This window comes from Nematolebias whitei, chromosome 18, assembly GCF_014905685.2.
Source record: "Nematolebias whitei isolate Nwh7 chromosome 18, NemWhi1, whole genome shotgun sequence".
Classification (NCBI taxonomy): domain Eukaryota; kingdom Metazoa; phylum Chordata; class Actinopteri; order Cyprinodontiformes; family Rivulidae; genus Nematolebias; species Nematolebias whitei.
In genome coordinates, this window is record NC_056515.1 from 25,079,832 (window position 1) to 25,103,252 (window position 23,421).

At 39.3% G+C, this 23,421-nt stretch overlaps 1 long non-coding RNA gene across 2 annotated transcripts in view; it reads right to left on the reverse strand.

Annotated features, from left to right (window-relative positions):
* Positions 1–9,194: 9,194 nt before the first annotated feature.
* LOC119424632 overlaps positions 9,195–23,421 on the reverse strand; it is an 18,542-nt gene continuing 4,315 nt past the window's right edge. Inside the window, exons 1-3 of one of the 2 annotated variants that reach the window (XR_005187520.1) lie at positions 18,678–18,708; positions 16,071–16,177; positions 9,195–9,218 (exon numbers count right to left, since the gene is read on the reverse strand). This is a non-coding gene — a long non-coding RNA (uncharacterized LOC119424632). Of the gene's footprint in view, positions 9,219–16,070; positions 16,178–18,677; positions 18,709–23,421 lie in introns of those variants that run through there. The other variant, XR_005187519.1, reaches the window with a different exon arrangement.

The window sequence follows — 23,421 nt, forward strand, 5'->3', positions numbered from 1 at the left end:
TTAATTACTTTTGAATGACCTAGTGGCCCCACTGCGACTCGTTCCAATTAGGTACAGGTTATTAGTCACCCAGCAGAAGGGAGGGATATATCATATGGTAAAGCTTTAAAAATCAATGGGGCTCACTGTAACTAAACACAAAGTGGGAAGATGATAATTGATTATTGATTTAGTTTAAAATGGGAACAACTAGACCCGCAGGGCATGGATCCTCCTAACGCTGGAACATTTCAAGGCTTTCGTGAACAAAATCTGTCAAAGCTGGAATTCCATCCCAGCTTCGGGGCCCAACCATGGACTCCATTCTGCCAAGCGGGGGGGGGGGGGGTCAAGTACACAAGGATCTATTGTATATTGAAGATGAGGGTAGCCTCCACTCAACTCCATTCCACCCTGCCACACATCCACGTCATCAGAGTAGTGAACAATAGAAAGAAAGGCATTACTTTGCCCTTTCTCTCAGTTCCTCTACGATCCTGCCAGCCTAAATGCCAGCGTAATCATAAGCAAAAGCCAGAGCCAAGCTTTAAAAGATCACACGAGCCCGTGCGATCTGGAAACGGGATGAAACACTAACTGTCTGACGACAGCAGTAGGAACTGTCCCTGCTAAAAAGACAGAAATGGACTGAAATAGCAACAGTGTGAAGAGATGGGATTACAATACTGAACGGATGAAGAAATAAACAAGTGGATAAGTTCTTGTGCCACATTTCAGAAACATTAACCCTCAACACCAGCCTCTATCTGTAACTCTTAATGCTTTCTGTCAGTCTTGTCATTCCCAGACCCATTTAGGGCAAAGACCAAACACCAGAACCCTTTAAGAGTCAGTGTCACAGAAAGAGCACACCGACTGTTACCCTGCACTGCTGAGAGATTTAGAGCAGCGTCTGCACTGGGCCAGGGATATTTAAGATGGTTACCATGCTGGCAGGTCTCTTTGAGCCCTTTGTGCTCCCGTCTCAGCTTCTTTAGCTGAGCAGGGAGTTGACACCTGTTCGGGGCCTTGGGGTTCCCAGCACTGAGCTGTTATCCGGCCACGAACACTGGCAGGCTGCCCACTGAGCACTGGGAACAAAAAAGTGGATGAAAAAGCTGAGCTGTGCATAAAAGACTTTATATTCTAATTAAAAAAATAATTATACTAGTTTGGAACATTTTGTTAAACTAACATTGATTTTAGGGGAGTCTTTTGATTTGTGCCACTGGCTGCCCTTGACTGTTACTTGTGGCCTCCAAGTTATTGCTCCAACCTTTTTCACTTGGCTCAAAGCTAAAATGTACTAAGTGATGTTGTGGCGTTTGGTTTACAACTTACTCCATGACAATAATGGGAACAGATCCTCAACAGAGCCAAAATTAGAGACCAAGTACCTCTAAGTAAACAGTTGGTCCCATTAAAGCAAAGCAGAAGGGCAAGAAATAAAATTAAAAAAGACATTTCTATTAGTTCCACCTGTTCGTTTTCGTTTACGCAGGTGAATGAAAATAATTCAAATGATAATGCAAAATAATCTGTCAACTTTACACTTGTAATCAATCAATTACTGAATCTAAAATTAGGCATTTCTACTTTATGCAAACCTAACCATTGACATTAAATCTATTACGCATTTTTGATTCCAACTAAACATAAAAACAGCCTAAACAAAAAAAAATAAATAAATAAAAACTCCATTGGAAGCTCTGCATGTGTATATTTGCTACAATGAAGGCAACAATATTAAGGATGGCTGCAAAAGTTTCAGCTCGCTCTTCAGTTTTTTTAAGATCAATTAAATCTATATGGTTGTGACCAATTTTATTGGGTTTCTTTGCACTTGTTGACCAAAGAATCATCTCCAAAAGTACAATTTAACAGAAAGCAGGATAGTCGTGGCAAAAATATTTGTAAAGAATACCACTAAATTTCTCAATTTCAACACGAGCAGAAACAAAATTAGATGTTTGCAGAAGAACCGGAACTATGGTGAAGCCAAGTCTGACACCAAAACCACATTGCTGTTCACACTGTGAGTAAAAAAAATATTTTGACTTCCTGCTCCGATGAATAATTATGTCAAAGTTATGAAGTGAGTGTCTCTTCTCCTGACTGAAGTCCTCCATATCCTGCATCATGATGAGTTTTGATCACCTGACTCCCAGCACGTATAACGTGGCAGGCCACTTTCTACATGACTTCACCACTCCAACTCGTTTTCAATGCCAGAGTGCAGACAAGAAGCTCCACATCCTGTCAGCAGAGAGCATGGAGAGGATACAGAGCAAAATGGTGGGTGGCTGTGAGGAAGTTGGTTATTCAAAGCCTGCCAACAACCCCAACCATGCAGAGTTCCTCTTTTTTTCCCCTCCAACATCATCAGCATCAATGCACAGAGATGCTCTTCTTCCTTTTGCTGCAGCACACCAAATAAGTACAACTTTTCTGGCACTGTGAGTTGGTAGAACACCACACATATGCTACAATGGATAATAAGCTGCAAGTATTTTTTATGGAATGAATGGCTAGTTGGGTGCTTTACTTGGTCGTTTACCTCATGGATAATATAACTTCCACAAGCTGTGAAAGTTGTCATACCCGTCACCATTACCAGAATATTTACTGAAAACTACCCCACAGCTAATTACTAATACATCTTAAAATAATGGCATTTATCAGCAGTACCATCTGTACAGTACCCGCCCAGCTGTGAGAGTGATGATAATACAAGCCCAACAGTTTATTATGGAAACTGCTTTAGTAAAGATGTTCCCCCTTCAACTTATTATTTTAGGTCCTGAGTAGCAGCAACTTAATAATTATCACTTAAATTAATCAAGGGTTCTGATTAAAAAACACCTCATGTATTTACAAAATATAAACAAATAGTAGGTTTCTGATCAGTGATATTAAAAGAGAAAATCTTTGTCCATTTCTTAAACATTGCTTCAGTGTTGGTTAATTTTAATGTTGGTTGTTATTCTGTTCATTTTATAAATTTACACCTGCATATTTGGTAATTAGTCAAATTAGGCCTAAGATTAAAAGTGTTTGGCACAAACAACAAAAACTGTGTGTAAAATCTGAGAAGTAAACGTGACATTCAAAAGTTATATTGAAGGTCATAGATTAAAAAAAACTAAACATTTTTGCTTCTGATAACGTGTTTGGACTCTGGCTCATTGTGGTCTTCGTGCAACCCAAAATGTTTTTTGGAATCAGGCCTGTATGAAAGGGGGGTCCTTTACTTGAAACAAAATACTGAGACCACATGACAGTCTGTTCTGATGTCATTTACAAACTAATGGAGTGTGGCCACAGATGTGGCAGAGACCCAAGCTTGGTAACATGTGCACATATTAATACAAACTGTGGGCCTCAGATCCTTCTTAAGAGACCTGACAGAGACCAAGAGCCCATCTTACAATACTGCCAGGTGCAGAAGAGTTTTGGTTTCCATTTACCAGCAGGGAAAACGACTTTTGGCATTTGGAGTGTAGACAGTTGAACAGTCTTACGGCATTGGTTAAGCAACAAACATTACACGTCTACCTAGCCATCATTCCTCCATTTGATATGACCAGAAAACATTCCGTTTCCAATTTAGCCAAATCTTAAAACTTAAACCATCAGAAGCAGAAATGAAATGCCTTAAATGTTTGTTCTTTTTAAGTGCCAAAACCTGGCAACAATATCACCCACAGTGCTGCAGGGAGTAGGTATTTAACTGTATTTAAACACGCTAACATTAAAGTAAAACTCATCTGAGATACTCTTCACATAGAGATGTTTTTTTGTTGTTGTTTTTGTCTCCTCGTTCAACCAGATCTTTCAAAGACTAGCATCAAGCTCAGGAGTCATCCTTGCATGTGAAGGTATTTGATCAAGTTTCTAAGTTCACTCAAAACACATAAATCTAAAGTCATAGTCTGTAAACTAGACAGAAAAGGTTAGCCTGCAGGTGAAATGTGCAAAGTCATTAACTCAAGTCCACTGAGGTCACTGAAAGTCTGTTACCAGGAGCATGCCAACTGCACAGCTGGCTGCCATTCGTAAAAAAAGGCAAGTGCAGTCACAGCACATCATCTGTAGTTTGTTTACTGGATGACAGATGGGATAAAGGTTTAACTTTTAAAAAAGCCAGATTGAAAATTAATGATATGATCCATTTAATTTATAACATTTGGCAGGGCACAATTTCTGACACAAGCTGGAAACTAAAGAATGATCCTATACGTAAAGCATCCGTGATGCTCTGGATGGTGAAATGGAGGAAGAAAGCTTGTGTGAAGGTAACACTATATAGGGAATAAAAAATGGAAACCCTCCTATATAATTACTAATCATAGGGTCCCTGTTGAGCAAGCATGTAGACATAAAGTGGCCACAGCAAAGCCAAATGAGGGGTCAGCTGTAGTAAAGGGTATATTTAGTCTGCCGATGGCAAGCTTTTTAAAAACAACACACCCTTTCACCGAGCCGCACGGAGGATCTGAAAAACTTCCCTATAAACATAAAAAACAAATGAAGTAAGCTAACTAGGGGATTACTGTGTGGTGTTCCCCGGCTTAGTGAGTGTGCCTCTGTTGCTCCATATGAAAACATAATCACTAGGCTCTTTTTCTTTTAATTAAAAGGATGACAAAAGTGGGAAAGTTTTACTATTGACATCTGAATGTAAACAAGTTTAAGAGATCACCTGGAAAAGCAATTTTCCCCAAACCCAATAATGTGTTTTCTTTCATGCTTAAAGATTTGCAGACTTCACTGGAAGTGCCAGTTTACACAATCAGCACTGATTTTGAGTGAAATCATAGATTTTCTGCAGCAGTGTGGCCGTTCTTGCACAAGCAAAAAAGGACTCCTACGTCCATGTGCCCTTTGTGGACTTCATGTCTGCCTTCAACACCATGATTGCCCAGACCCTGATGGATAAACTACTCACACTAGGACTAAGCCCCTCCCTATGCAAGTGGGTCCTGGATTTCTTAACCAGTAGACTGCAGTCTGTGAGGATCCACAACTTCTCCTCCTCCACCATAACCCTCAGCACTGGCTCCCCACAGGGCTGTGTGTTGAGCCCCTCGTGTTCACGCTGCTCACATATTGCGCAGTGCGCACCAACCAAACCTTGAACAGTTGTTTTCTCTGAAACAAAACGCTTTTGTATCCAGGTCTCAGAGTGGAGATTTTTGGGAAACCCCCTTAGGAAAGGTGTGAAATTGCATGCAAGCACGGCCAAAGGCTACAGTAAATTGATTTTCTGAGTTTGAGCGAATAAATGAACAACAGTAACAAGAATGGCGGACTGCAGGATGCTGTTTATTCTACTCACCTTTTTCAATATGTAGGAGCAACCAAACCTCATCCTCAATCCAAACGAAGGATACTGTATTCACCATTTTGGATGTAATGGTTTACCTGCCCAAGACTGCATTCACGTCTCATTGAAAACCAAATCATTAGTGCCAGAAATACAATAATCACCTTTTAACAAGATAGTTTTAGGGTTAAGCCTCCATTTTTTTATTGTGTACATGTGCAACACGCACCTCATCTTACAACCTTCACCTCCAAAAAAAGCAACCTCACTCAGCACATACAATAGTTCAGGTCAAAAGACAATTTTAAAAGCATCAGTACAAAAGTTCAACATTTCCTAGGACATCCTTGCCTGGCAAGGAAACTACTGCATTACAAATGTTTTCACCCATATTGATTTGCCACAATAAAACATTGAAAAAACACTAATGGGCCTAAATCACCCACAAAATGTGTTCAAGGGACATAATTTTTCCCAAATATACCATCATGGGGGGCCAGCTTTGATGATTAGTCATCTTTGTAGTAATTATGACTGCTCTGTTTCATTAATGTCAATTACTGTTACTATAAATAAATGACATTTGTCGTGTTGTTTTGTTTCGCTAGGGGGTTAGACCATGTTCCACTATTCTTTTCTGATTGAGAAGTTTTACTTGTGAATTTACCTGTGGGATACAGGACAAATTGTAAAAAAAAAAGGTAGGAAAAATATAATTAAAATATTGATAAAGGCTATGCCAGGAAATATGATGCTCTGTAGCATGTTTTCTTGTGACCATGTGCCACTTTTCAAGTCAGACTTGATTTTATGCTCTAAGCAACCAAAGTCTGTCAGGTAAATTAATTAATCAGCCGACTGATTTAGTATGCAAAAAAATTACTTTGTAAATAATAATAATAATAATAATGTCATCACAATGTCATCACTGTATGTTTCAACAGTCAGCAATATTTAATATGTGCATATTTAACCAATTGTCAAAACAAAACTGAAGCAGCAGCAGCTGCTATAATCAGCTCCCTATAGACTACAATTAAGATTTTTTAGTGAGAATCCTTTTTCATATGTACTGTTTAAAGATCAAAGCTCTTCTAAGGGTTGTTAAATATGCTTTTATTAAGTTAAGCAATTACATTTGTTTAAGTGAAAATATAGCCAAATGTTTGTTTTTTTATTGATACTGTATATCAACCATTAGCTGCTCTGATTTCTAAAGATCAGCCACAGAAAAAACTATCTGTTAACCTCTAGTCAGACTGCAATTGATTTATTAATAACTTAATACTTGCAGGCCTAATGGTATGAGCTTCTAGACCAGCTATGGCCTGCTGACCTTCAGTTGATCATCAATACAGCTTTTTTTATAGATAACTACAGTTTTACTAAGTTATAAAATGCTAATATGACCAAATACGAATAAAAACAACTTTAAACCATCCAGTGGGAAGCAGTGCTGTTATTAGGAAACTAACACGAGACACAACTGAGTAGACACGTTTTTCTCAGGGAATATTAATAATTTACAATATAATCTGGGGTCATATGAAAACCACTCATCACAGAAAAGCCAAAAACGTTTGCCTTGATGTGTTTTTTCATCAAGACTAGTGAGATGCCAGCTTGGCCTTGGGGTGTATAAAGTGGGACTATTTTTGGAAGCAGTGAAAGCCCAGCTGAAGGGCTTGTGGTTTCAAGCAGGGGAATGGTAGTCGCGTTGATGGTAGTTTTTTTATTTTTTTAACAGCACCAGCCAAGTGCAGGTGACTTCAGCTCCCAGAAAGGAAAATGTCTGGGTTTTAAATTGACCGAGCACTGACATGACTGCGAGCTTTGTTTTTACATTTCTGGCTTAGAAGTAGACAAATATGAAAAATAAAACCGTCTTTCAAATGACAGCGTCGAGGCTTTCCCACCAGTCAGGAAACATTTGAGGGAGCTGTAACCATCACGACAAGTCTGCTGTATTTTTCCAAACCCTTTCAACAGGACTCCTTTCTCTTCTGCTTTTCTTTCAAGGCAGTCTTCAGCAGGCACTGATTTCACGGTGGTAATTTTGGATGCAGACACACAAACCTCCTTTGGAGTGTCGTCTGAAAACTCAACCCATCACCCAGAGGCAGCAACAACACCAACAGTGTGTCCTCCTGAACTTTGCATACAAGTACACAGCACACTCATTTCACAGTTTCTTTAGAGGGATAAACAATACAAAGCAAAGTCTTAAACTTTAAACACCTATCACACCAAATTCTTGTGATCTGGCCAGCAGAATTGGGTCAATCACTCATTCTTGCGCAGCACAAACTGCATACAGTTGAATATAATGCTGGGAGAAAACCATTCTTTCCACAAACGCAGAGTGGTCGAGTTCCCAGAGGAGAAACCAAAAGTTTGGTTCCTTTAATTTGCGAGTTGTAACTACATATACAATAGCTAACTAATAAACAAAATTTATGGTTGAAAAATTAATTATATGCATTTCTTTACAAAATATTGAACGTTTTAACTTTGCTACTTTCTGTCTGATTCATCAGCCTGCCTCTCACCGAAAGTGTCTCCACACAGGTATGTTGACGGAGGCATAATCCACGAATAAAGCCGCAATCACAGCAGAAAGCAGGGCTGAACCGGCGCTACCAATCCATAATTTAACAGATGGATTTTTCATCAACATCAGTGAGATGTGCGACCAGTCAGAGACAGAAAGAGATCACGGTCCGTTTATGAAACGGTGCAAGAGAACAGAAAGAACCATTAGATCCAGAAAGCAGAAGTAACTTTCAACAAAACAGACGGAAAACCTTTGAAGGCCTTTAAATGATCGAGTGGTTCAGAGTTTAAGAGCAGGACTCAACAGCTGACACTGGATCTGGATGGGAAATGCATCCTGTTAAGCTTATAATTGTTCGGGGTGGGGGGGGGGCATACTCTTTTGAAAGCAGAAAACACCTATGGCATATAATTTACATTAAATTGCAATGAAAGCTGACTTTCTGCATTGATTTTAAACTACTTAAAAACCTGTAAGATATGTTTTGATCACTTTCTCATATAAAACATTTAGTTGGCTTCTTATTAGCCCTTCATGTGGCACTAAACAGCTTTTTGAATCTGTTAATCAGGCTTTTCTTGTGATGCAACACAAGAAAATGACATAACACACACATTAGTTTGACAAAGTTGATAACCTGAACTTCCTAATCTTTGCAGTTCTAATTAGTTGGTACAAACTACTTTCCCCCCCCCCCCCCCCCCCCCATCTGGTCACACTTAACAGTTTTAGTTTCCGAAGGGCTACAGGTATGTTCCAAAACTCAGAATACCAGATTTTGTTGCTCTTGCAGCAATTTGCACATTGAATTAGGAGAAAAAGCTTGACAGACCTTTTGTGCATGGTTACAGTTGCTAAGCTTTGAACAATCACCGTTTGAAGAGCAATTTAAAAGCAATGCCAAAGAGCAAAGTTAGTTGTCCAAAACCTCTCTGGAAGGCATCTATGCATGTGTTCAACGTGTATTTTTTCTTTCATTCAAAAACACCATTAGATGCACAGCCATTACAGTTACTTCAAGGCAAACAGAAACATTTGTTACAAGTGAAGTGGAAAGAAGCACCAAATCAAAAATGAGCAGAACAGGGAATGATTGGTGAAAGAAGAAAGGAATCACTAGAAAAATCACAATAAGAGTTGTGTTGGCCAGGCGTGGTCATGCAAGGGAAGGGGGTAAAACACAAACAAAGCATACGCGAGATAAGCATGCAGGGCTCGTGTTGAAGCTTGCAGGCCCCTAAGCGGCCGAGTATCGGTCTGCACAGCAAACAGGGAGTAGGGAGAGGAGTTGAGTTTCTGACCTGTGGCTCCTAAAAGATGCGACGCTCTTCCTCTGGAGAGAATTACAATATCCTCAGGCTAGGGAGGGAGGAGAAGACAAACAGATAAGACAAGAAAGTTATGTGGTGTCAGAGTGTGTGCCTACAAGAGGAAGAAGGTTACATATGAAGTTAGTTGTCAAACAGTGGTTAAAACACGATGAATCATTGAAAAAACACAAGTTATACACAAAAACTGCCACTGGCTGTGGGAAGAATGATTGATTAAACCATACAAAACACACACTATAAAGTGATTTATACATGTTTAACTACTAAGCCACTTAAATCACTATTTTTATCAAGACACTGTTGATTCATTTTTAGACAATCCGTCTTGTGTAATGACAATCCTGGTAACTTAAAGTGTGTGACCACTGCACTTCCTGTATGTTTAATGTTGATTGAAAAGACTAGGCAACTAACACTGGTCAGCCAAATTGTCAAAGCAACCACAAAATAATTTTACACATTAGGAATAAACAACTTTTAGGCATAGCGACCCCCCGCCACACACACACACACACACACACACACACACACACACACAAAGTTGACGAAGAAAAGAGAAATCCTAAAACCATCGCTCCAGATGGTTGGGCATCCATTCACATTTTCCAGTCTGTTTCTTTCCAATGCCTTCCTGAGCAAAAAGAAAACCCTCACAGCAATGCTGAAAACATTCTTCCTGCACAAATTATTTTATTCTCACATTTCTTTACATTCCAACACATGACTTTCGTTATATTCAGTCTGTGCATGAGTATAAAAACCCATGCAAATTAAGATTTTTCTTAAAATAGGCAACAAAAGCCAAACTAGGATGGATGTAACCGGCATAAAAAAATTGTGTCGCAACAGCCATTTAGATTCCACACAAATGAATTCAGGTCACCCAAATCAGCCCAAATATGCAAATTCATTAGTGTTTGGTAGAGTAAGCTTTGCTGTATAAAGGAATAATCAGATTATGTTAAGCTGTGATTATAGACAACAAACTACCAACATGAAAATTTCACTGACTTGATCGTTTTGTGGTGAATGTGCTCCTATGATTGACAGTCATGAAAGCAGTGATCACAAGGTTGCTGTGATACGTTTGTATACGTGAGGCTTTCGACGATTAAACTTGATGCAGCGTTTCACTTCCACTGGGAAGCAAACTTGAAGCTGGAGTTTTTCCTTTCCACCGTCGCCTTCGTGCTTGCTCAAGATGAGAGTTTTGAGATGGAGTTAAATTCAAAGCAGTCTGCTCCTCAGATAGTGTTAACTTAGAGTTTATATATATAAATGTTTCTGTTCAGTGCCCTGAGATGACTTCTGGTGTGACTTGGTGCTATACACGTTTAAAAATAATGAAAACTTTAGTCCCAAGATGACAATTATTGAAAAAACATCAAGGTCAAGCTTCATATTTAATCACTGTACTACCTTCAGTTCTGCTCTGTACAAAGTGTCTCACTGATTTTGCTCTTCCACTTTCCAGTTGGTTTTTTTTTGTCACTCCGACAAGCAAATACTAACAAACACATATGGGCAGATAAGCATAAATAAACAATGAATCAAATCTCTGCTCCTCGTCATCCTCAGATGGCATCTATGGAGAGGTGGGAGTACATGTCAGAGCCAAAAGATTGATGACTCGTAGGTCAAAGGGCACACCCCCCGCGACGTCCCCAGGAAACACTTTGAACCGACTTTCCTCGACTCCCACAGAAGTTAGTGACGGCCGATATAGAGGTTTCACAATGCAGTCGCGAATCTCAATGACATCATGCCTTCATATGTCTCAATTCAGGATGTGTTGAGGTGGTGACAAGGACAAGTAGTACCCCAAACCACGCCCTTTGTGACACAGAGGTCTGCAGAGGTGATGGAGAGGAAATGGAAATGTCATGGGTCTGGGGTTTTTAACTGATGAGTGGACATGAATGAGGCAAAGCTTTAGAAAAGTCTTCAACACCAGAACAAACGTGTTAATGGCTGCACTTGAAAAACTGAGCCAACAGTAAACATGCTAATGGGAAGTGTTACCAAACTCGCCCACAGTGACATGATTTTTTTTTTCCAATTCTGACAAAAAAAAAATATATCTCAGCGTCAACTTTAGCCAGCACGCTACGCCAGAATACCTTCAAGTGCATTGTATGCACAGGAAAACTGGAAATTCACCAAGTAGATTTTTTAGATCCATGTCAGTAGCTATGTTTACATGGACATAAGTAAATCGGATTAAACGGCCATTCAGAATAAAAATGTATCATGTAAACGCCTCATTTTGATTATTCTTTGTTGATTCAGCTCGATCCGAATGAATTTGTAATCCGAATGAGAGGGGTAGTTTATGCCGATTCATAATCTGAACGGTGTGCATGTAAACACTTGATCTGTTCACACCTCTTCTGTGTTTTTTTTTAAGGAAAGTTTTCCACTCTGCACGTCAGTACTTCTGTTCTGAATAAAAGCCCACTGCATGTAAACGATACATTTGGATTATTTAATCTGAATACGTTTCAATCAGATCAAAGAATTGTGTGCATGTAAACATAGCTAATGACAGCACAAAAGACTAAAAACCACTTCTGCTTTTCAGAAAGGAAACGAAAAAATAAATCAATTCACCTACAAAACTAAAAATTAGACAGTTTCAGAAAGTCATTAAATATCTTTACAGTGTTTTAAGATCGAAAAGTGTCAACTAAGGTTCATGTTATTGCCATTTGCAAGTGACGAATGTCGGATTAGTTTCACACCAAGGATGAGGAACTATTGGCACAAATACTGCAATCAATCTGCAATTGATCTGCAATCAATCATTTTAGGATGGAAGAGTTATAATTAGTTTTGAAGACATTTATAAATTAAAAGCATAGAATTCAATGAAGGGATGCATATTACTTGTCAGTTTTCATTCCAGAGATTTAAACAAAAATCATCTTATGATAAAAAGGGACAGCGATATAGCCATTTGTGCTAAATGTTATGCACGGTCTCGTGATAATATAAGATCTTGTGAGATGTGTTGGAGTGACTCTCAGCTACCACCATTCCAAATTTTAGCTCAATATTCGTTGAATCAATCAACCTTTATTTATACAGGTAAATCCCATTGAGCCTCGAGGACTCATTTTCGTATCATATTCGTTGAATTGGCTGAGGTATAGCAATAGTTGCTTGTTAAGGCTGCTTTTGCTGTGGCAGCCTTTTAGAATTGGACTGACTCCCAGTTGTAGATGTACGTCTAATGATTTCTTTGTGAAAGTTTCAAGAAAATCCACCTTGTGGTGTACGAGCTCTTTTCTAACAGTACAGAGAAGCAAAACGCACATGGGCAAAATTAAAAATGCAGCTTCACCTTTGACAGTGAGCAATAAAAGTAGTTATCTCCCAACAAACCAACTGAACAGCTAGCCTTTAAGTAACCTCTATTCTCCCTCAGCTAAAACCCACGTGTACGCACATGCATGACCTTGACTGATACAGATAGGCAAAACAGACTTATTAAAACAAGGCAGGCTGGGAAAAGTACTCATATCCTTATAGTGGTGTTATTCCAGTAAAGACCCACAAGCCTTACACCCCCCACCCCACACACAGTGAATCCCAAAACATACCAAGTCCCTGACAAAGCTGAGAGTGAACTCTACCACAGGTGCAGTAAAGCACATTTTAAACTAAGGCATAAAACAAACAGGGTTTCATTTAGTTGTAAATGAAAAGAACAAAAAGGGACAAATGAATGAGAAATAATTAGATTATTTAGAAAAAGAAGAAACCACAACTTAATTTGAGAAATTAAAGAGTACATTTTCCTTTCCGTCTTTGGTTTTGTGGTGTTGATCTGATATTCTCAACAAAAAGGTTTATCCATTTAGCTCCATCTCTACTTGCATTGCGAAGTTTTCTATGGTTCTATTTGAGCGTGTTTAGGACATGAGGTTGTCTTTTTGGTGCAGTATTACAGTGGTTGCAAGTTCAATTTTTAGAGACCAAAAAAAAAAAGGTGAAATTCTTGTTGTAAATCCTGCACTGAGAACAAATGGACACTGGTGACACATGCGCACACAAAGCGGTGTGTTGAACAGGATTATTCAGGCTTGAATTTAAACAGAAAAAATCCCTGTCTACAAGCGCCACGGAGCAAATCTGGCTTTAGAAACTTTCCTCATCATAGAGCATTCGCGCACAATAGGGAGGCCGAACTCCAAATCCTGCTGCTAGAAACATGTTTATTTTCCAAAGAAGCACGAGAACATTTGCAGAAGTAAAGTTCCTTACCAACATCTGCATGGAAAATAAGTATGCAAGGCTCTTATCAAAAGAAAATATTCAAATTATACACGAAATGGAAAACGCATGCCTGCTTGTATCTGAGAATACTGAGTGCAATGCACATATCTGCAGGAATGTTCACTGATAAGTGTAAATGTTTGCTCAAGAGTGAGACAGAAAAAAAAAGGGGTTGGAGCATTTGTGTGTGTTGAAGAGAAAATAAGTAGCAATCTTCCTCTGCCTTTGAATGGATCCTAAGTAGTTCTATGTAGAGGAAGGCTTTGTCCAAAGTCTGTGTTGGTCAAAAAGGGGGGACGTCCTCAAACTCTTCTCACTTCCTTTTAACACATTTATCATCTTCCCAGACAAACAATCATCCTACATACAATAACACCGGTTTCTTGTTGCTCGGATACCTTTCATCCAGTTAGGCAGATAATCAACATCATCTCTTACTAAATAACTCCCAAATTCCATTTTAATAAACTAAGAGATTGAAAACAAGCTAAAAGAAAACAACTCAATTTTTTTCCCCATTTTAGGTTTTGATTATTCATTTATTAATTATCTATCTTTTGAAGAAAATAAAAAGTTTAACCCTGAAAGGCAAAGTTCATGTGGCAAAGCCTTTTAATTTGAAACAAATCTTCACTTCTGGGCAATCCCAGCATTAACTGTCCAAAACATTACAGTGTGCAAGTGTTAGCTAAAACTAAAGCTGATCATGTAAAGTAGTCTGAGACTAAAACTGCATAATAATTGCAATAAAATGTGGCAAATTTCAGTTGTGGTCTCGGTGAATGTGTACTTATGACATGTTTGTGCACATCTCTCCAACATCACTCAAACTCCATGTGTGATTCAGGTCAAACTGCCAGGAACTCGTTATTTTGTTGGGTGAATGCCTCAAAAATGTCCTGCAAAGGTTGCATACCAAAACCGCTTTTCATCCAAATACTGAATGACGCCATGGTGGGGCAACATTATGTGGAACAATTGAGAATAGGGACCGTATAAATATGAGGCCCTCTCAGTGGTGTAGACTACGTGATACGTGTGTATACGAAGTATACCTACTAGAAAAACTTAAGAATTTCAGTATACAAAAAAGTGCAGAATGATAAATGACATATTAGGCACGTGTCATTGATGTTAAACGGCAGTTAAATGCTTCCGTAACAATCTCTGTATGCAGCGCTTGTTTATTACATTCGCTTAACCAGCGAATTATTGTATAATTCTGTACTTACTACTTAATGCTTGAGCATGTTTTGCTTTGATACCACTTTATAAAATCTATAACATGTTTTTAATACAACAACACAACTGTTGTACAAAGTTTGTTGTACATTTATTCAAATATAAGCATCAGAGAAATTTGGAAATGTTCAATATGTTTCTAAGCACAGCATACCCACTACAAAAATGTAGACTACACCACTGGGCCCTCTATTCAGCCAGATGTTTTTAAATGGCCTGGTGACATGTAAGATATTCTAATTTTTGTCTCCAAATGGACGTGATAAAATCGCTGCCTTCTCGTACAATTCTTTTTTTAAATTGCTTGCATTTTTGACTTGCAGAAACTAATGTGAGAAGACGCTGATAATGATTAGAGAAACCCACAATAACTGTGACCATTTAAAATGCTTCTGAAAGTTTCACAAACTTGCTCAAAAATCATGCGGCATGGATGTGTAACACATTGGAAACTGCCGTTTGCAGTTTGGTGCAACATAGCGAGATACTGCCTTGGCCCTTAAGGCCCGTTTCATAGAGAGTGATTGAACAGAGCCCTTCCCAACCCCTCAACTCTTATGCTCTCAGAAGGGTGAACAGGTGCATACGTGAAGAGATTCACCAAGTGCACACAAACCTTGGATAACAAGGCAATTTGTTCTATAGCATCTTGTAAACTGCAATTTGAGTATTTAAACATTTTCTGTCTATCTGTATCAGTACAAACCACCTTCCCCTGGGATTTTATTCAGATCAGACCTCGTCATAGTTCTTTTTTTTTAACCGCAATAGTCCTGGCTCTTTTAGCTGACTGACCTCCACCCTGGCTTCCACTTAATGTGAGCACTAGCATCAGATTATTTTGCTTCATGCACCCAAGTTTTCTGTCATTAATACATCAAAGTTAAAAAAAAAACACACAGGGCTCAGATACAAAGACAAAAGAAACGAGAGAAGAGATGAAAATTTAGGTCAAAATGAAAAGAAAATGGAGAAGAACCCACACGAATGCAAAAAGTGAGAGAAAAGGGGAATAAAATCCACTAACTGTGTTTGTCAGAGAAATAAAGAGCAGCTAAACGCAGTGACAACATACCAGCAGAGTTACCAAGAATGCAAATCAGCCCTGATGCAAATGTCATATGTCTTCTGAGGCAACACAGACCGTCTTGTCTTTATACCAACCCCCCACCACAACACACTTCTCTCTGTGCAATCTGAACCCCTGTTTCGCCAACAGATCTGCACTTGAACACGCTCGTACAAACAGCAGAAAGCAATGTTGTGCAGAGCAGACGTGCAACCACAGATTGTATCCTCTTAACATCCTTTAGAGTTGGTACAAACACAGCTGTTGGAAAAAAAAACAAAAAAAACTTACTTGTCAGTCATAGCAGTGGTTGGCAAATATTGATTCATTAAATCTTCTTAAGATATTCTTCCCAGATTCAGAAATGGCTGAGGGAGAAATCCAGCACCAAGACAGATCTGTAAGACATGCAAAACAAAAATCATTATTTTAGACTAGTCTTGTTTAAATCCAAGATAAGCACAAGCCATGGAAAACAACATTGTTTGCTTCCTAATTAAGGTTTAGTACCTAAAAACATTAGGAAAGTTTTGTTTTTGTTTTGTTAATTAAGATTAACTTAATTTTGTTTTCATGTTTATGTAGGTCCAGAAACTCCAAACCGCTATGAAAAACCTAAAAGTTTGTTTTATGACAGCTTTTGCAGGTGTGTCCAAGAAAGAGAAATAAAACCAAGCAAAATAACAGAGCAAATCACCGTTCGGGCTGGTATTGTGTCCCTCTCTGCAGACTTGCATTGCTTCTTTACAAACCAGTCTTTTTTCTGAAGGATACCGTCACCATAGTTACCAATACAGCCCACCAGCTAGTCCGCTATCATAAACAGAGGGCACCAAGAAATCCTTTGGCTAACGAGGAGACCGTGTGAATCCAGTCAGTTTACCGTCATTCAGCACAAAATGTGAATGTTTTATCAATTTGCACTAATGAATACCTCCTAACCAGCAGAATGACTTCATCCACATCATTTAGATTCTGAAATTGTAACAAGCACAAATTCAGATGAGCAAACTCCAAACCTGACATGACCACTTCAGCACGTCTGCCTTTAAAAGATTATGACAGCAGCACATTAGATTCATAGATTATACCCTGTTTAGTGTTAAACACTGGCATAACATACACTGTGACCTGCCAGAGGGGGATTTGCTCATATAAGCAGATGAACATTAAATAGGAATTCACAGTGAAGCAGACATAACAGTGACGTGGAGAACAGAAGGATGAAGGTAAGGCCTGGACCCCACCCAAACCAGTCAGCCCCAAAGCCAGACACAAGAGAGCCATCAGCACTGAGGTCAGCAGCAGCCAGTCTCCATTTGAGGCCATGGCAACTGCTCTTATCGACATACGCTGTTCATCTTTCAAACTGCAAGACCTCCCGTCTTTTTCAAATGAGTTTTCTTCAATCCGTCATTTTGAGTTTTATTGAATTTTTCATCTTCATATTAAAAACGCTTAACAAGCTGTACATATCTACCGGTAAGAATGTAATGATCAATTTAGATATCATTTTTCTGTACTTCATTGGTAAATCGGATACATTGCCAGTCAGGAAATATGAATAAATCACATGCAAGGGGGGTAAATCAGTAACACCAGGATTTTCAATCAACACAATAGATCCAGTTTTGCAGGATATATTCTTACAATGCTAAATCACTCAATTCTGCTGAAGCACAAAGCACCAGTCACCCATGCATTTGTTTTGTATGATAACCATCTTGTGCCATTTGTGATGACGTTCATGTCGCATTATCCAGGAAGCCAAAGCAAAAGAAATCATCTTTGTACGTAAAGTGCTGGGTGCAACTTTCAGCACAATCCTGAATGTGGTGCATGGTGAGGAGCATGGACTGTGCTGCAAGGTATTTTCTGCTGGTTGGTACAAAATAAACTAGGTCACTAGAATATACCAAAAGATGAAGTGGTTTCCATTATGAGTGAGTGGTTGAAATAAATATCTTCTCAATGCAGAAAGCACAATGCTCTGTGATGTAAGGGTTAGAATGTGAAAAGATGTATGCTAGCGTAGCACTAATCAATCTGTACAAAAAGCTCATAAACAAGTGTTTACCAATAGAGAAGACCTACTGGTGACATTGTGGAGGAAAATCTGAACTGTGTAAACATTTCTGTATGGTTTCCTTGTTGGTCTGAGTAGACCCCGGTGATCTGGCTGACACTCCTATTCCTCCCATTTTGGTGTACATCTACAATTTCACACCCAGTCTAATAAAAAACAACACTGTACTGGTCAATCAATGTGCTACCTTAGAAAAAAGGTAAATTATCATCAATTATTCAATGCAGTCTGTATATTTTGGTCATTCATGAGTAACAAGTGTCCTTGATCATTTAATTCTTCGGCTTGTGATTGTCTAGTTGTACAACACCATTCTTTAATGAGGTTTTCTTTTTGCAGTATGCTTTTTTAAAATCACGCACAATTAATTCAGTTGTAAAATTCTGTGCTTTAAGTTGTCAGCAATGGAGGAACATTGATGACTGGTACAAATTATGAAAATGATGCGACATGGGAGTCATGCTCCCAGACCAGACTAGTATTAATAGAAAACAAAAAAACTGATGAATGATGAGGTTTAAGAAAAATCTGAAACAATCGCATCAATTCAGCTACTTGAAATTTCAGGGTAATTTCTCAAAGAAAAAAAATATAATACTGACAGAGGAATCCCAGTTACTCCATCATGAAAACCTGCAAGCTAACATAATGCTGAATTATTTAGTTTGCATATGGGATTTGTATAAAAATAGCACATGGCTGCAGAGTTTCTGCACTGCACAGTCAGCTTTGATTCTTCTGCCACAACAACAAAAAAAAGGTGTCAACATTCTTCTCTGTCACCTCACGATGCGCACAACGTGAAATCTTACCATCATCTTGGTGAGAAGATCCTGCTGGTTGAGATGGAAGAATGCTTTGAAAATGGTTTTTCCACATGCAATTGATAACACTCACTTTACGACAGGTAAGAAAATATGACCATACAACGCGATCAGTCTGTCACCTTCTGCTCTCGACTTGCCAGTCAAGCTCCTGTCAGACTCCCTCCCTCTAAAACTCTCACCATACGCACCACATCCATCATGGCAAACACCGGAGAGAGGGGAAAAAAAGCCCAAGATGCTTTACAGGGTTGAGAGAAGGTTCTTGTCTTCAAGACCAGTTTCACTGCAAGCACAAGCCGGTGGCAGACGGTCTCCGTGCGAGTGTGACGAAACAAGAAGGCGTACATTTCCCTGTCACTCACTGCAGTCAAACGCTGCTCGGCAGCGCGGAGCCACAGCAGTATGAATCGCGCCTCTAGAAGACATCCATGCACACAATTGCTGTGAAGGGGGAGGGGGAATTTGGGGTGCACAGTGAGAAGAAGGGGGGGAAGGGGCTGAGGTTAGCGTGTTCTGTGTCTGTGCGAGTGTGGCCATTGTTGAGGGGGGACATACTTGTCCTTCCTTTAAGGGAGAAAAAACAGCAGGTTCAGAGAGTACCGGTACTTTTCTCCCAGCAACATTATCAGACATTCACGCAAAGTGTTAAACCATTTGCATCCTCGGGCAATGAATCAAGGATGCAGGAACTTGTTTCCTTTTATGCTAACACTACAATCAAAAACAGTGAGAAGGAACAATATGATTAAAGAAAAAACTGAGCAGTTCCTCAAATGTTTTCCCTATGCAAACGTATAACCGTTAACCAAACGAATAGTGGACAAGGACAGAAAACGCTTTCCCTACTCAGTTGTGTTGCAGGGATCCTCTTCACAGCAACAGAATGTACTGTATGTAGGCTCTGATCTCCCTGCTCCGTTCCCTTCCAGCTCCCTGCTCTCAGCAGCACAACACTGGGAACCTTTTTAAATGATCCGAGTAAGCAGTCAGCAGCAGTGCGACAACAGATCGGTGATTTTGCTGCACTCTGAGCAACATCCGTTGAAGCTTTGGGAGTGGCATCTTGGGAATGTTTTCAGAGTTCTTGGAAACTTTTTTCTTTTATAAATGCAATTATTGTTCTTTCTACTTTAGCATTCAGGTTCAGAAAACAACAGCTGGTTTGGGGTCAATGAAAGCATCAGGGCGAGTCTTGCAAGGTGCGGAATGTTCTCTCATCACTTTTATTGTCCTACTAAACAAAGAAAAACATGAAACGGAGAACAGCATCCTGTTTGTCTTTACAGAGACTAACCTGTATAAATAAAGGTTGAATGAAGAAAAAAATATGTGGAACCACCATTCAGTTATGAGGCAGTGTTGCTGAGCCATCTTTGGAATGCACCAATGCATTATGAATGGGCAGTAACATGAAAGCATGAGACCAAGTGTCTGCACACACCATTGTACTGCTGATTTGGAGCCAGATGTTACCATCTTTATGTTACTCCAGCCTGAGGGTGCTGGGGGTGCAACCTTTGGGTGTGGCATGGGAAGGTTTGTGGCTTTCAAATGGAAGTGGGGCTTTTCCCCTGTATGTCTGAGCCTGAACACACCTCGACATCAGAGCAGCTTTGACCGGCTCGCTGACTTCCGCCGTTTAACTGGTGTAGGACAAAAACAATGAGGTTGATTCGAGATCAAAACATCTTATTTCCTCAAACTGTGATAACTGAAAAGGTAAATAGCATTGTTATGGACAACAGTTCTCTCATCTTGTAGCTCAGTTTGTATGACTTTAAGTTAAAAGCCCTAAAACAAAAGGACTTTCAAGCTGAGTCTGAGATGCCTTCTTCCCATCTTATTGTGATTTATGCAAGAACCAATGCAGTATGGGGGGACGGGGGGTTGAGGTCAACCCTGCCACTGTTCTGCCTTTGAGGGATCAAAGGAAGCAGTGACACAACCGAAATGGTCAATGGGTAAGCAGACGTTGTAGCTTGAGGATGTGATGATAAACGGCTTAGGTGAGTAGACGGTTGTGGAAGTTCTACCCAGTTTACACAAAACTTTTGAACCACTTTGCCTCAGATGAGCTGACGGGGAAGAGGGCAGACTCCAGAAACCATCTTAGCGCCATCAAACTGGTTGACCCACTATGTAAAGGTGCTTTTATGACTGAGTTTGTTGTGGCTCCTCAAACTGATAAAGTCTTCTGGATGAAAGATGAAACGTTTCAACAAAAATAAACTGTCCAGAGGACCGGACTTAATATTGTTGGATTTTTTTACCTGGATTATTGAGCATGAACTTCAATGTTTATACAACAGTGTTTTTAATATACAGTAAAATCAGAACAATGCTGTTGCATTTTGGTCATTCGTCTACATCAGAGGTCCCAAACCCTGGTCCTTGTGGTCCACTGTCCTGCATGCATTAGCAGTTTCTTTGTATCAACACACCTGATTCAAATAATTGAAATGCCTATTCAGAATGACATCAAGCTTAGCAGAAGCCAGTCAATGACTCGTTCATTTTAGTCAGGTGTGTTGAAGAAGGGAAACATCCAAAACATGCAAGACACTGGTCCACAAGAATCAGGGTTGGGGGCGTCTGGTCTACATGACAACAGTGATCAGATTCTTTGATGCAAGAACTTTTTTAAATCCCAGTATCAGCGTTGAAGTTTTTCAAAACTCCAGACATCGTTTCACAGAAAAACTCAATTTAGCTGAAAGTGTTTGTACATACGCAGTACGGTTGCAGTCAGTCAATAGTCTACATTTTCCTGAAACATTTTAAATTAACGTGTAGCAGCAACCATAACTTTATTGTACCGACAAATGAACCTTTGTATATTTTCTAATTTGGACTGTTCTCAAGCTCAACATTACATGCACATGTGTGTGTTGCTGAAATGCAAAAGTTAAAGCACCAGAAACTGCAGTAGATTTCTTGTTTTTTTGCAATCCTGTCCAAACAGTTGTGGTCACATCATTACTGTGTGAAAATTAACATTTTTTTACAGTCAACATGGGAAAATATTAAACGTTTTCTGGAAATCATTTACGTATAAACTGGGCTTGAGAATGCAAGATTTCCAACAAGTATTTAATGCATATAGTGCTCCATGTCAACACCTCAGTCAAAACCCACCCTTCCTATGCTTCTGTGATACCAAGTTCATTATGCAAGCTCACGCCTTTGTGAGATGTGGCTGGCTTGACTGACCACAGGCAGCTTAAAGAGGGGGTCATCTTAGTGGCCATAATGCAGAATTGTTATGTAAAATAGGTCTAAAGAAAAAACAGAATTCACTAGCTATGTTTACATGCGCAGAATTCTCTGACCGGATTGAAATGTGTTCTGTTTGAATAATTCAAATGTGTTGTTTACATGGGCACAATCAGTTCATGATGAGCGTTTACATGCAGCGGGCTTTGTTCTGAACAGCAGTACTGACATGCGCAGTGTGGTAAACTCTCCTTAAAAAAACCACCGAAGAAGAAGTTCTACTTCCGGGTGAACGTAAACAAACCTGAGCACCCAAAATGGACCCGCGACAGGTTTTAATGATGTTGGAGACGTTATTGCACTCCCTGACTGAGCTACAGGTAATAGAAATCATTTGGAGCTCTTTAAAAGTTTCTAGTAGAAATGTTGTGTCGCTCACCGACCAGTTTTACTTCCCTGACATGCTAATATTATTAGCGTTAGCCAGGCGGAAATGGCAAAGTCGCACATGCGCTGTCAGGTCAGTTTTTCACCATCAGATAAAAATGAACAGATCAAGCGTTTACATGCGCACCGATCGGGTTTCGGATCGGCGTAAACCACCCGTTTCGTTCTGATCAGAAATTATAACGGATCACGCCGAATACACAAAAAATAACCCGAACGGAGCGTTTACATGACACACTTTTATTCCGACCGGCCATTTGATCCGGTTACTTATGTCCATGTAAACATACCAACTGATTTGTCTCCCAGAAAAAAAAAAAAAAACACACATTGCTTATAGGTAGACAGAGTAAAAATAGCTATACGTGTCTACAATGACCATTACATCAAGAGGTATAATCATTTCTGCTCTGAATATATGGAACTATTCCAGCTAGTTCAGTGATTGCACTGAGAAACTGCTAAAAGTAAAAATTTTATTTATGTATAATGTATAATTTTATTTTTTTTAAATAGTGAAATTTAACCAACATCCAGAGCTTAGCTTGAAACACAAACTAGCCATCCAGGTAAAATAAATAAATAAATAAATGGTTGCAACATCTAAACAGATGCTGCGTAGCACAAAGTAAATGTTTAAAACAGAGCTCTCCATCAGCCACACATTTCCCGACCGATTTCCCTTCTACCCTCCATTTTAATATTGATTAATGCTAACAATTTAAAATTAAACAAGAATGCTAGAGATATTGCATGCATTTGTGTGGTTAAGCTAGAGCACTTGGTATTTAATTTTACACGCGAATACTGCGATTCCAATAAAAACAACAAAAAACAAGGGAAAGGACAAAATAAACACGTTTGTACACTAATAAAATTCAAACAAATTAAATAAAAATAGACAAGTTCAATTGTGGAAGGTTTGGTTTTTTTTAGTGTGCAAAGACTACACCCCTAAAAAAAATCTGGTAGAAAAGGTAAAGCAAAAAAAAAAGAGTGCAACTCTGTTAAAACAAAAATGCTTAACCTATAGCAAATGGTGTACATAGACACACCCCCCCCCCCCCCC